Source organism: Mastomys coucha, unplaced genomic scaffold, assembly GCF_008632895.1.
Source record: "Mastomys coucha isolate ucsf_1 unplaced genomic scaffold, UCSF_Mcou_1 pScaffold22, whole genome shotgun sequence".
NCBI lineage: Eukaryota > Metazoa > Chordata > Mammalia > Rodentia > Muridae > Mastomys > Mastomys coucha.
The window spans coordinates 175,133,948-175,146,019 of record NW_022196905.1 but is presented as its reverse complement, the minus strand read 5'-3'; the positions used below and the strand labels follow the sequence as shown (position 1 = coordinate 175,146,019).

Genomic DNA, 12,072 nt, shown 5'->3' with positions numbered 1-12,072 from the left:
AAAAAAAACAACCAGGAACATGCACCAAGTTTGTTCAGCTTTTTACTAAAGACGCCTAAAGCTGCAGTTCTTAATTTGTTTTTGTTTGCCCTGACCCATGTTTTATTCCTTTGGCTGTGAGGTGGGAAGCATTATGAAATGTCCAAATGCGGCCATGCCGTTTGTGGGTTAGGCCAGAAGTGGCTTGTTGAGTATAAAGATGACGGAGACTCGCCCGCGGGTGTGCGGGTGTACGCAAGCTCAGAAGCCTGCGTGGGCTCGGGATGGAACGAGAGGTTCCGTCTCTGGTCCTCCCTGCTGTCCTTCACAAACGAAGTGCGCTTGGCCGTAGACTCCTCTTCTAACAGCTGCATATTCTTTCTGGGTACTAATCTTAGCAGCTCATTGCGTGTCTGACTATGACACTGGCTTGCCAGTCCCATCTCTGGTTTCTAGGCTAGCTACTTAAGAGTTTTTTCACGAGTATGCGCCAACACAACATTGTCATCCTACCGTGGAGAGAGAAAACTTTTGATGACGAAACAATAAAGATTTTAAATATCCATTTTAGCTTGTGGGTGTTTTCATAGTAAAAGTTCAGCCGATGAAGTGCACTAACCATTTAAGAATGGGACACTGAGCTAGACAAGGTGACAAATGCCCATCGCCTCAGGGCAAGAGGATCAAGAGTCCAAGACTGCACTGGGCTACGTGGGACTCTGTCTAAAGAATCAAAACTAGGGATGTGCTAAAAAGCAAGCACCCTAGCAAATCAAGCCTGCAGGGGTAAAGTGAAACCATGGTGACTATACAGCCCTGAGGCTCTGATCGAGTGCACGGGCCTGAACCCGGCTATGTTTACAGTGAGTTCCAAGAGACTCACTGAAATTTCAGCTGACCAGTCTTACCAAGGGCAAGTTACTGTTGGCTAGCCTGTGCTTTAGACTCCAGGGTATTTTTCGGAGACGACTGTGGGTGAGATGTTCGAATTCCTATTTCTCTCAACACAAGCTTGTGTTGTCCCTTAGTGAAGATTAGGATCCTGTTTGAAGAACTGTCAGCCGGGAGTGTGGCTCTGGGTGGAGTATTCGCCTCACTTGACCCAACCCCGGTAAATTAAGAAAAGCCCATTGAAAAAGGCAGCTAGCTCTGGCTTCCTTTTAATCACTCTACCGAAGTATTTGTCTTTTAAGATTTTATTATTATTATTATATGTAAGTACACTGTAGCTGTCTTCAGACACACCAGAAGAGAGGATCAGATCTCATTACAGATGGTTGTGAGGCCACCATGTGGTTGCTGGGACTTGAACTCAGGACCTCTGGAAGAGCAGTCAGTGCTCTTAACTGCTGAGCCATCTCCCCAGCTCCTCCACGGAAGTATTAAGGAGCGCATATACTTGTGCTTTTTTGTAACAGTTGGCTTTTTCTTTGGTAATGAAGGACTGTGGGGGAGGCACTACCAAACTGGCTTTAATCTCAGGGGCTGCCCTCATCCCCACCCCATGGGGCGAGGAGTAAACCGACTCCTCCAAGTTTCCTCTGAGCTCCACACCCCTACCGTGGTGCGTTCACGCACACAAAAATTCATTTTTAAAAATGATAGGCCATCAAAACGGCCCAGTAAACATGGCTAGTGAAGACTGACGACCTGGATTCAATCCCCCAACACCAACATGGCGGGAATGAACTGGGGGCGGAGAGATGATGGCTCAGAGGTTAAGAGCACTTACTGCTCTTACAGAGGGCTTGGGTTTACTTCCCAGCATCCATTTGATGGCCGTAACCATTCATACCATCTGTAAAAACAGCTCCCACACCCTCTCTTGCTCCCGAGGGACCCAGCCTGCAAGCAGCACACATACATAAATGCAGGCAAAACTCATACGCATAAATCTTAGACCCCCCAAAAAAAATTTAAGGGAGATAACCAACTCTCAAACTGTCTTCTGATTCCCGAACGTTTACTATTACAAGTATAAGCCCCCATACACCGATAATAAATGTTAAAAGAATTCTTTTCCCGGTTTTTTTAAATGACCATAGCCTGTATTTGGGGAGAGATTATGTTTCTGGTGCTTTAAAATTGACCCTAGCACTCCTAACTGAATTGGTTCCTAAGGCACTAGTGTATGCTATAAAAGAAAGGGTAAAACACTGTTGGGGAAACAGGTGTAATACGCATCCCAGTGCCACCCCAGGCATTTGTGTCTCTCACCTGTGCAAGCCAATTGCCTTGTGAACAATGTTCTTCCTGCTGGAAGGGCTTTTCCACCTGTAGTCCTTAACTGTCCAGATAATCTAAGATCATGAACAATAAGAGCAAGCTGCAGAACACCAGCAGGAGCCTGTAATTAAGCACCCTACGCTTTAAGGTAGATCTGTGCTTGGCCTTCACAGGCCTTCATTTCTGCCTCATTACGGAACTCCTCACCATTTGCTCTTAGTTACATAGAATTCAGGGTTGAAGGTTTAGTTTCTCCAATTATATTACGTGTGTGTGTGTGTGTGTGTGTGTGTGTGTGTGTGTGTGTGTGCTGCACATGCGCTCGTGTGTGCCGTGACGTCTAGGTGGCAGCCAGAGGACTGCTTGGGAGAGTTAGCCTCTCCTTTCACCATGAGGGTCCCAGGGATTGGACTCCAGTCATCAAGGTTTACGTATCGGGTACTCCTATCAGCTCGATGGTCATGAAGTTTATAACTATTTTAATTCTTCTCAAGAGTATTTATTTTAATTACACTCACATGTATGTCACAGATGTGAGGGGTGGGGGTGTGCCCGTGAGTGTGGCTGCCTGCTGAGGCCCGAAGAAGGTATCAGATTCCCTGAATCTGGAGTTCTGAGGTGTTATGGGAGCTGGGAATTGAACTGGGTCCTCTTCAAGAACAGTCTTCAGTCTTAGCCACTGAGCCCATCTGCCCCAGCCTCTAAAATACTTTTTTGGTTTGTTGTTTTTGTTGTTGTTGTTTTTTTTGTTGTTTTTTTTTTTTGTTTGTTTGTTTGTTTGTTTGTTTTTCCGAGACAGGGTTTCTCTGTGTAGCCCTGGCTGTCCTGGAACTCACTCTGTAGACCAGGCTGGCCTCGAACTCAGAAATCCGCCTGCCTCTGCCTCCCAAATGCTGGGATTAAAGGTGTGCGCCACCACTGCCCAGCTGTTGTTATTGTTGTGCTGGGAATTGAACTCATAGCCTTATCCTTTTGCTAAGCAAGCACTCTGCCACTGAGCGAAATCGGTATGAGAAAATGACTGCCCTGTTTTGCTTCCAGACTCCTGAAGAAACTTTGAAACTATCCTTGGGTTTAGAACCACAAGTTGCAACAGTACTAATAGGTGAGGTGTTAATTTTAGGCATTAGTATGAGGGAGACACTTTGTAACAGCTTAGAGCAGTAGAAACTGTCACATAGCATAGGAACAAACAAGCCCTGGCGATTCCATGGATTTGCCATTGTTATAAGGTTTACCTATTTTTATTTGCTGTGTACAGCTGTTTTGCCTGTGTGTTCCTCTGGGTACCATGTGTCTGTAGTGCCTGTAGGGGCCAGAAAAGACTGTCAGATCCCCTGAACTGGAGTTGCAGATGGTTGTGAACCCCTAGGTGGGTGCTGGGAACTGAATGTGGGTCCATTTGTTTGTTCGAGACAGGGTCTCTGTATGTATCCCCACTATCCTGGACCTCTGCGTGTAGACTCTATCCTCACAAGTGCTGGAGTTAACAACTGGCACCAGCATGGCAGTCTGTCTGTAAGTACTCTTAACCACAGAGCCATCTCTCCAGCCCACTCTGTGACCGCTAAGAACATTGCTCTTTGATGATTGAGTTACACCATGCTTAGCATTTCGTATGGAAGCATGTTTCTCATGGCAGATGACCACTCCATAATGTCCTGTAAATGTAGCTGTGGCATAAAATAATCATAGATTTCTGAACTCCCTTCCCCCATAGAACAGATGTCTTTCTGAAAGCTAGGTTTACGTCAAAGATCGGAGGTCGGGGGTGGGGGACTGGAGAGATGGCTTAGTGGTTAAGAGCACTGACTGCTCTTCCGAAGGTCCTGAGTTCAATTCCCAGCAACCACATGGTGGCTCTCAACTATCCGTAACTAGATCTGACTTCCTCTTCTGGAGTGTCTGAAGACAGCTACAGTGTACTTACATATAATAAATAAATAAATCTTTAAAAAAAAAAAAAAATCCGAGGTCAGGCTGGTGAGATGGCTCAGTGGGTAAGAGCACCGACTGCTCTTCCGAAGGTCCTGAGTTCAAATCCCAGCAGCCACATGGTGGCTCACAACCACCGTAATAAGATCTGACGACCTCTTCTGGAGTGTCTGAAGACAGCTACAGTGTACTTATTTATAATAATAAATCTTTGGGCCAAAGGTAGCAGGGCCTACTGGAATGAGCAGAGGTCCTAAAAGTCAATTCCCTACAACCAGATGAAGGCTCACAACTATCTGTACAGCTACAGTGTGTACTCATATACATAAAATAAACAAATCTTTAAAAAAAAAAAAAGATCTGAGGTCATTTTAAAAACTCAGTTAAAACAGCCTCCTGGGATTAAATTAAGATAAGTACATGGCTTTTGTCACGGTCTGAGTCATCCGAGGACACTCAGTCACTGGAGAGTTAGAGTTTGCTGTGTAGTCATGGACTTGGATAGACACCCAGCACCACATGAAAAACCAGGCAGCCTGTGAGTGCCTGTTGTCCCCATACTTAGAGGCAGATCCTGGCACTGGCTAGCCAGCTTAGTCAAAACTGAGTTCCAGGTTCAAGAGACTCTTGTCTCAAAAACTAAGGTAGAGAGTGACTGAGGAAGAACCTGACCAAGAAGGCCTGCAGCCTCTATGTGCCCAAGCACCCCCACACAAACATGCATCACACACATGAACACACAACAGGCACACATACAAAATGGCTTTGAGAGCCAGTTACCAGTAGAGCAGTGAGAACCGAGAACACTGGACAGGGATATGTTATTGCTATCAAATAAGATGTATATGTATTCTATACATCATCCTATTAGAACTGGCATTTCTCACCAATATATATGGAAGAACAATTCTTTTCAAGTCTATTGCTCAGAACAGTCATTTCGAAGTAGTCTTTAAAAACTTTTTAAGCATGGAGTCATTAATGTCTATAATCCCAGGGTTGGGAAGGCTTCAGCAGGGAGATTCCAAATCTGAGAACAGCCTGAGTTACACAGACCCTCAAGAAAACCAATTTAGCCGAGCAGCGGTGGCACACGCCTTTAATCCCAGCACTTGGGAGGCAGAGGCAGGTGGATTTCTGAGTTCGAGGCCAGCCTGGTCTACAGAGTGAGTTCCAGGACAGCCAGGGCTACACAGAGAAACCCTGTCTCGAAAAACCAAAAGAAAAAAGAAAAAAAAAAAAGAAATGTTATGGGAATATGTTTTTGTTTTAATCTCTGGTATGGGATATGGGGCTGCTTCGCATTTTCCACAGGAGCTGACTATGATTTGCCTCGTGCTCTGGCAGGGGCATGATTTTGCCAGCTGTTGATAAGTTTTGCAACTGTATGTTTGCAATCCTAGGGACTCTTGAGAGGGTATATAAATACAAGAGCCCCAGAGAGGTGCAACCACTGCTGCTGGCTGCTGGCTGCTTGATAGTTGGAGATATCCTGACCTCGAAAATCAAAATTGCCCCCAAAGAACTTGATGCACCTAATCAGCAGGAAGTAATGTAACAATATTGATACCCCCTTTCCCCTCTAGCCTTCTTTCTCTCCGAGCTAGTGTTGGGGGGTTGGAAAGGATCGGGGTGAAGAGGGTGGTAGAAATAGCCAAAAGTCCGATTCCAACATACTTTCCCATTCACCTGACAATCGAATGAGATATGAAATAAGATATCCCCAAAGTAGATCAAAGAATGTCAGTTCCTGTCTGTGTAAAGAGAGAAATATGGAGACTCACAAGAGTGAGAATTTGAGAAACAGAGGTGATGGCAGGGCAGTGTCTGGTTGCAAGCTGCTAGCAGCACACAGGACTTGGAACTGTGGGTGTCCCAGAGCAGAGTTCTGCTGGTGGCTCTTCAGTTCCCTGAGACTCAGCAGGCAGTGGAGGCAGCAGCACAAGGGAGAGCTACTTCTTGCCTGACTCCTAGCATCCTGAATACTGTGGAGATGTGAGGTAGGGTTAGGTGCAGCCTATGTCTAAGGGGTATCCAGAACTGCCGATAACACTTGCAGATGGAAAAGCCTTTACATAAGCAAAAATGCATAATCTCATATAAACTCATATACAGATTCATTCATGCTCATTTTCTTTTTCATTTATACATATCCATTCATACCAAGTTGGGCCCAGCTTGCATGCATTCTCATCACAATTACATACTTACACACACATCCATACTTACATATGCATTTGTAACAAAAGACCAAGCACTGGTGTAGAAAGAACTCACTCATTCTGGATGAAAAAATGGAGCTCCAGCCGGGCAGTGGTGGTGAACGCCTTTAATTCCAGCACTTGGGAGGCAGAAGCAGGTGGATTTCTGAGTTCATGGCCAGCCTGATCTACAGAGTGAGATCCAGGACAGCCAGGGGTACACAGAGAAACCCCGTCTTGAAAATCCAAAAAAAAAGAAAGAAAGAAAGAAAGAAAGAAAGAAAGAAAGAAAGAAAGGAAGAAAGAAAGAAAGAAAAGAAAAGAAAAAATTCAGCTCCCATTATTACATAGAGTAAGAAAAGGCTTCTACCCTTTTAATGCTAGGTGGATTAAACCCATGTCAGTAAGGTAAAGCTTTGTTTCTTTTAATAAGACTAAGGCTGCCTTGTCCTTACCATGGGACCTGTTCTGTCCCACGGTAAGGAGAAGCCTGCCTGCTCCTTCTGCTCTCTGCAGCATCTTCTTTTTTCCTCTTTCCCTCTGCATTCTGCACATTGCTCTCTTAGTATTTTATGTTGCCTATAGTTTCTAAGCTATTCCACTCTGCATTCTCCTTCTAATCTAAAAAGTGTCCTGTCTAAAAACTTCTCCTCAGTTCAGTTCCTCTCTCCGCTCAGTTATTTTCAACTGCGTTCCTTTTACCTCAGTCCCCAGTTCTGATTCTTCTCTTTGTCCTCAGACCTTAAACATCTTTCAGAATACATGATCACATGTTAAAAAGTTCATCAAAAGTTCACACAGAAAATCAAATCATAAGTTGAAATAGAAGTTTACAACAGAGAATGTTTACATGCATATCCATGAGGAGTAATTATCTAGCTAAACATCCCTCATTTGTCTCAGCTCCACAGGTTCACCAAAGGTTTAAACCATAGCTAAGTTATAAGTGAAGTTTTATAAAGATAAACCCAGTCAGTCAATATTTTATCTTCTGCCCTACCACCTATAATAAATTGTTAGTTCCCTTTTTATGACTTTTGGTTAATTGTTTTACAACCTATTGGAATGTGCTCTGAATAGGAGAAAGTCTGGTTACCATCTAAGAGCAATTAACTGCTGACACTTGGGAGACTGGCAGAGTTCTCATTGCAGTTTTGACTATCAGAAAGGGACCTAATAGCAGTCCCACTATAAATGAATTTAATAATCACTGATATAATTTTAGGAATTCTTATAGGATCATCATAGAGTCTTAAGTCATCTATTTATATAGCATCACCATAAGACAGTACATCTTCATGAATCTGCAGAGATCTGCTCCAAAGGGGTGTGCTATTACTTAGTGATTATTATATATGTATAATAATAACAGGAAAAGCATATTAATAGCAGGAATCTTTCCTAAATTGACTCCCTTATAGCCTTGCTTAATAAGGGCACACCAGTCACAGATTATATAATAATACGAAGCAGGCCACTTCAGGATGATCACCTGCTAGTTATTAGCTTGTCCCACTATGGCTCCTGACAGTGTGTAATTCCTGTGCTGGGGAAGCAGAGGCAAGTGGATGCCTGGGGTTTGCTGGCCAGCCCTTCTAGCTGAGTCCCTGAGCTCCAGGTTCAGGGAGGGACCGCTTTTCAAGAAATAAGACAGAGAGAAATTGAAGAAAACAACCAGCACTAACAAATATGTCTGTGAGTACACACACACACGCACACACACACACACACACAGGCATGCACACACACGCACACATGCACACAATCACAGGCACATACACATACACATACACACACATATACTGTTTTGATTTTCAAGATAAGAGTTTCTCTGTGTAACTCAGGCTGTCCTAGAACTCCCTCTGTGGCCTTAACGGAGATTCGCAGGGACTCTGATTCCCAAGTACTGGAATTCAAGCTGTGTGCTACCTTCCCTGACAATTTCCATGGTAGTTGTTGTTTGTTTTGTGTTTGTTCTATTTTACATAATGGAAAAGAGTATTTATGTATAGTCCAGGTGCCCACAGATGTATCCTTCATTCCTGGCTACATTGGAAGTTATGAGGCAGCCTTAAACATAAGAAAGAGTGTGTTCCGGACAGGAAGGACAACTGCCTTACAGCTCCACAGAGAGAGAGTACACCTCTACAACTATCACTTCATTTGTTAAACTCCAACCCTAACCCTAACCCTAGCCTAACCCTAACCCTACTCTAACCCTAACCCTAACCCTAACCCTAACTCTACCCTAATCCTAACCCTAATCCTAACACTAACCCTACCCTAACTCTACCCTACCCTAACCCTACCCTAATCCTAACCCTAACCCTAACCTTACCCTAACCCTAACTCTAACCCTAACCCTAACCCTAACCCTACCCTAACCCTAACCCTACCCTAACCCTAACCCTCTACTTAAGTAATTACCAAGTGTTAGGTGGTGTCCTAGGATTTCTGTTGCTGTGATCAAAGCACTTCCTAAAAACAACCTGAGGAGGAAAGGGTTTCCTTCACCTTACTTTAAATCCGTGACTGAGAGAAGCCAAGATTAGAACTCGAGACAGGAATGGAGAGGCAGGCACTGAAATAGACTATCAAGGAGGGCTACTTTCCAGACTGTTCCCATGGTTTGTTCAGCTGGCTTTCTTACCCAGCTCAGGGCCGTCTGCCCTCCCACACCAATCTTTCATCAAGAAAATGTGCCACAGACATGCACACAGTCCACCCAGTCCAAGGGGATAGATAATTCCTCAACTGAGATTCCCCTCTCCCCAGGTGACTACTTTGTGTCAAGTTGAGAAAACTAATCAATACAGGTTTGGCTATTCACTTGTTCTTCTCTGAAAATGATATTAGCCTTTCTATCTTTTTTTTAAATCCAAATTCCCAAGTTTAGACCTGCATGAATTAAATGAAGTAGTGATTAACTTCCTGTCACTGAGAGGTTAAAATTTTCAAACTGTGCTGTGGGAATTTTAAGTTCAGCTGTTAGTTGAACTCAATGGGAGACCAGCTCCCAGGACATAGAAGAATGGGAGACCAGCTCCCAGGACATAGAAGAATGGGAGACCAGCTCCCAGGACATAGAAGAATGGGAGACCAGCCCCCAGAGCTTAAGAGACAGGAGCGGCCTGGCAGGAAAAAAGAAAAACAAGGTAACAAACAATTGCCAGGTGGCTAACCTGCTTCTGAACCCTAGCACAAGCCAGCACCAATCAGAGACTACCCCGTACTTTCCCCTGCCTTAGTTTCCCCTTTTTCCCTAGCAACTGTGTGGGTATAAAAACCTGTTTAAATTTTTGCTTGGGGCCAGACTCCTCTACCCCTGAGAGGGATCTGAGTTTCGCCCCAGCTAGCTGGAATAAAAAGCATCTTGCAGATTGCATCAAGTCCGTGTCTTGGTGGTGTGTGGGTTGTCGCTCCCGGGATTTGAGTGTGGAGGTCCCTCTGGGAATCTCACATCACCGAAAGTGCCTTGGTGTCACATGAGGAAAAGAAATAAATGCACTTTCTCTTGCAGTCACTTAACCAAGTGTGAGCCGGATTTGGATACTCTGTTGCAAGCTCCATTGATTACTTCTGTCCTGGTCTGTCCAGTCAGTCTTTATTTGTGCCTGCCCCTTTGTATCATACTTTCTATTTTGTCTGTGTCTGTTGTGTGTCTGTCCCTAACAAAGGGCTTTGCATATGCAGAAGCAGCATGACAATTTGCAGAAATCTTTTTTTTTAAAGATTTATTTATTATTATAAATGAGTACACAGAAGAGGGCATCAGATTTCATTATGGGTGGTTGTGAGCCACCATGTGGTTGCTGGGATTTGAACTCACGACCTTCGGAAGAACAGTCAGTGCTCTTACCCGCTGAGCCATCTCACCAGCCCCTGCAGAAGTCTTTAACAGAGTTTACAAGGAATTAAATCACCAACTTGTTTGGAACAACCAAAAGAAACTTATTTTAAGTACTACCGTTTCCTCCTCAGACTCCATTTAATCATAGGGAGAAACTAAACTCAAGGTCCCAGGCCCTTCTGGATCTGGGAACTTCCCAAACGCTGAACAACTTCTATTTTAAGGAAATAGTTGTCTGAGTGCAGACATCTCGAGGACAGCTTTGCCATCTTGCAGACAGGGTCAAAGTTCTTGTTCCCAGCTCCAGGATCCAACTCCTATCCCGAGTGGTTGACACTCCCTCGCTCAACTTATGTCAAAATATGATTGGTCAGTACCACTCCCCCTTGTTTTATGGATTCATCCTTTAAGTATGCTGTACAAGGTTCCTTCAGGGTCATAATTAGCTCCCGAGTCTGTTCTTCAGCCCTGTTCCAATACTTGATTACAATAAACTTTGGACATCTGCACTGACCTGATGTTTGAATTATCTTGGGTGTATATTGGATTCCAGTGGACCCCACAAAAAAACTGATCTCAAACGAGCCAGACAGCAAGCATCATTGTTTATCAACCAATAAGTGGATTCTTTCAACCTTTATAGTACATTTTAGGAAGTTGCTTTCAATTTCTGTATTTACAGCCGGGCGGTGGTGGCGCACGCCTTTAATCCCAGCACTTGGGAGGCAGAGGCAGGAGGATTTCTGAGTTCAAGGATGGCCTGGTCTACAGAGTGAGTTCCAGGACAGCCAGGGCTACACAGAAAAACCCTGTCTCAACAAAACAAAACAAAACAAAACAAAACAAACAAGAGTTTCCATGGTTGTTCATGGTGTCTCTTCCCAGCAATAGAAACCCTAACGAAGACAGCCGCTTTCAGCAAATGATACATATGCATTATCTGGGTCAAGGGCATGTAAGAGTACATAACCTAAGATTACAACTTTTTATTAGCTTAGCTTGTAAAAGATGTTTACATAGGAAGTCCAAGGCAAGTAAGATTGGTTCTCTAAAAGGCAGGTTAAATAAAGAGCACAAGTACACAGCAGGATAGCCGACTTTAGTCTTCAGGGCCCTCAAGGTGTAGTATTAGCTCAGCGTGAGGTCCGGCAGAAGTTCCAGTCTTCCAGGGTCTTCAGAGACGTTTTCAGAATTGGAATGGCTTCAGAGACTAAATTTTTCAAGCTTATGGCGAGGGCCGAGTATCTAGTTCATGATAACATGGTTGATTTTTTTTTTTTTTCAGTTTTGCTTCCTGTCTGACACGCTTTTTGTTTTCTGGTTTGAGTCTCTGAGGCAGGGTCTCACTATGCAGTACCTGCCAGCCTCAGACTTGGCATTTTCTTGCCTAGGATTCCTGAGTCCTGGGATTTCAGTTGCATGCCACCTTGCTTGACTTGTTAGGGTTGAATGTTTCCTAGAGGTATGCGTGTTGGAGACCTGGTCCCAAGGGTAGCAGTGTCGACAGACAGCACAATCTTTAAGAGCTGGATCCCAATGGAGTCATGTCACCCAAAGAGTTGAAGGTGGTTTTCTTTCTTTTTTATTTTTTTCAAAAAACAGACAGGGTTTCTCTGTCTGTCCTGGAACTCACTCTGTAGACCAGGCTGGCCTCCAACTCAGAAATCCGCCTGCCTCTGCCTCCCAAGCGCTGGGGTTAAAGGCACCCGGCCGAAGGTAATTTTTAAGAGATGCTTTAGTGTTTTTCCCAAGAGTGCCGCGGACCGGGGTTTCTCGCGGGGTCCCTGTTCCACAGGACAAAGGGTTCTGGCCGGGTGGGCACGGGATTCGGCTTTGACAAACAGACTAGACACGAGTGGTGTAAGGTCTGAGTGTATTTCT

The 12,072-nt window shown here is 44.4% G+C and overlaps 1 protein-coding gene across 1 annotated transcript in view; it reads left to right on the top strand.

The window, feature by feature from the left end:
• The window catches only part of Leprotl1 (leptin receptor overlapping transcript like 1), an 11,037-nt gene extending 10,493 nt beyond the window's left edge, over positions 1 to 544 (top strand). The window contains exon 4 of the mRNA XM_031339528.1: positions 1 to 544. This exon is cut by the window's left edge and continues 1,707 nt beyond it. The gene's annotated coding sequence lies outside the window, so the exon portion shown is untranslated.
• The last annotated feature ends 11,528 nt before the right edge of the window (positions 545 to 12,072 follow it).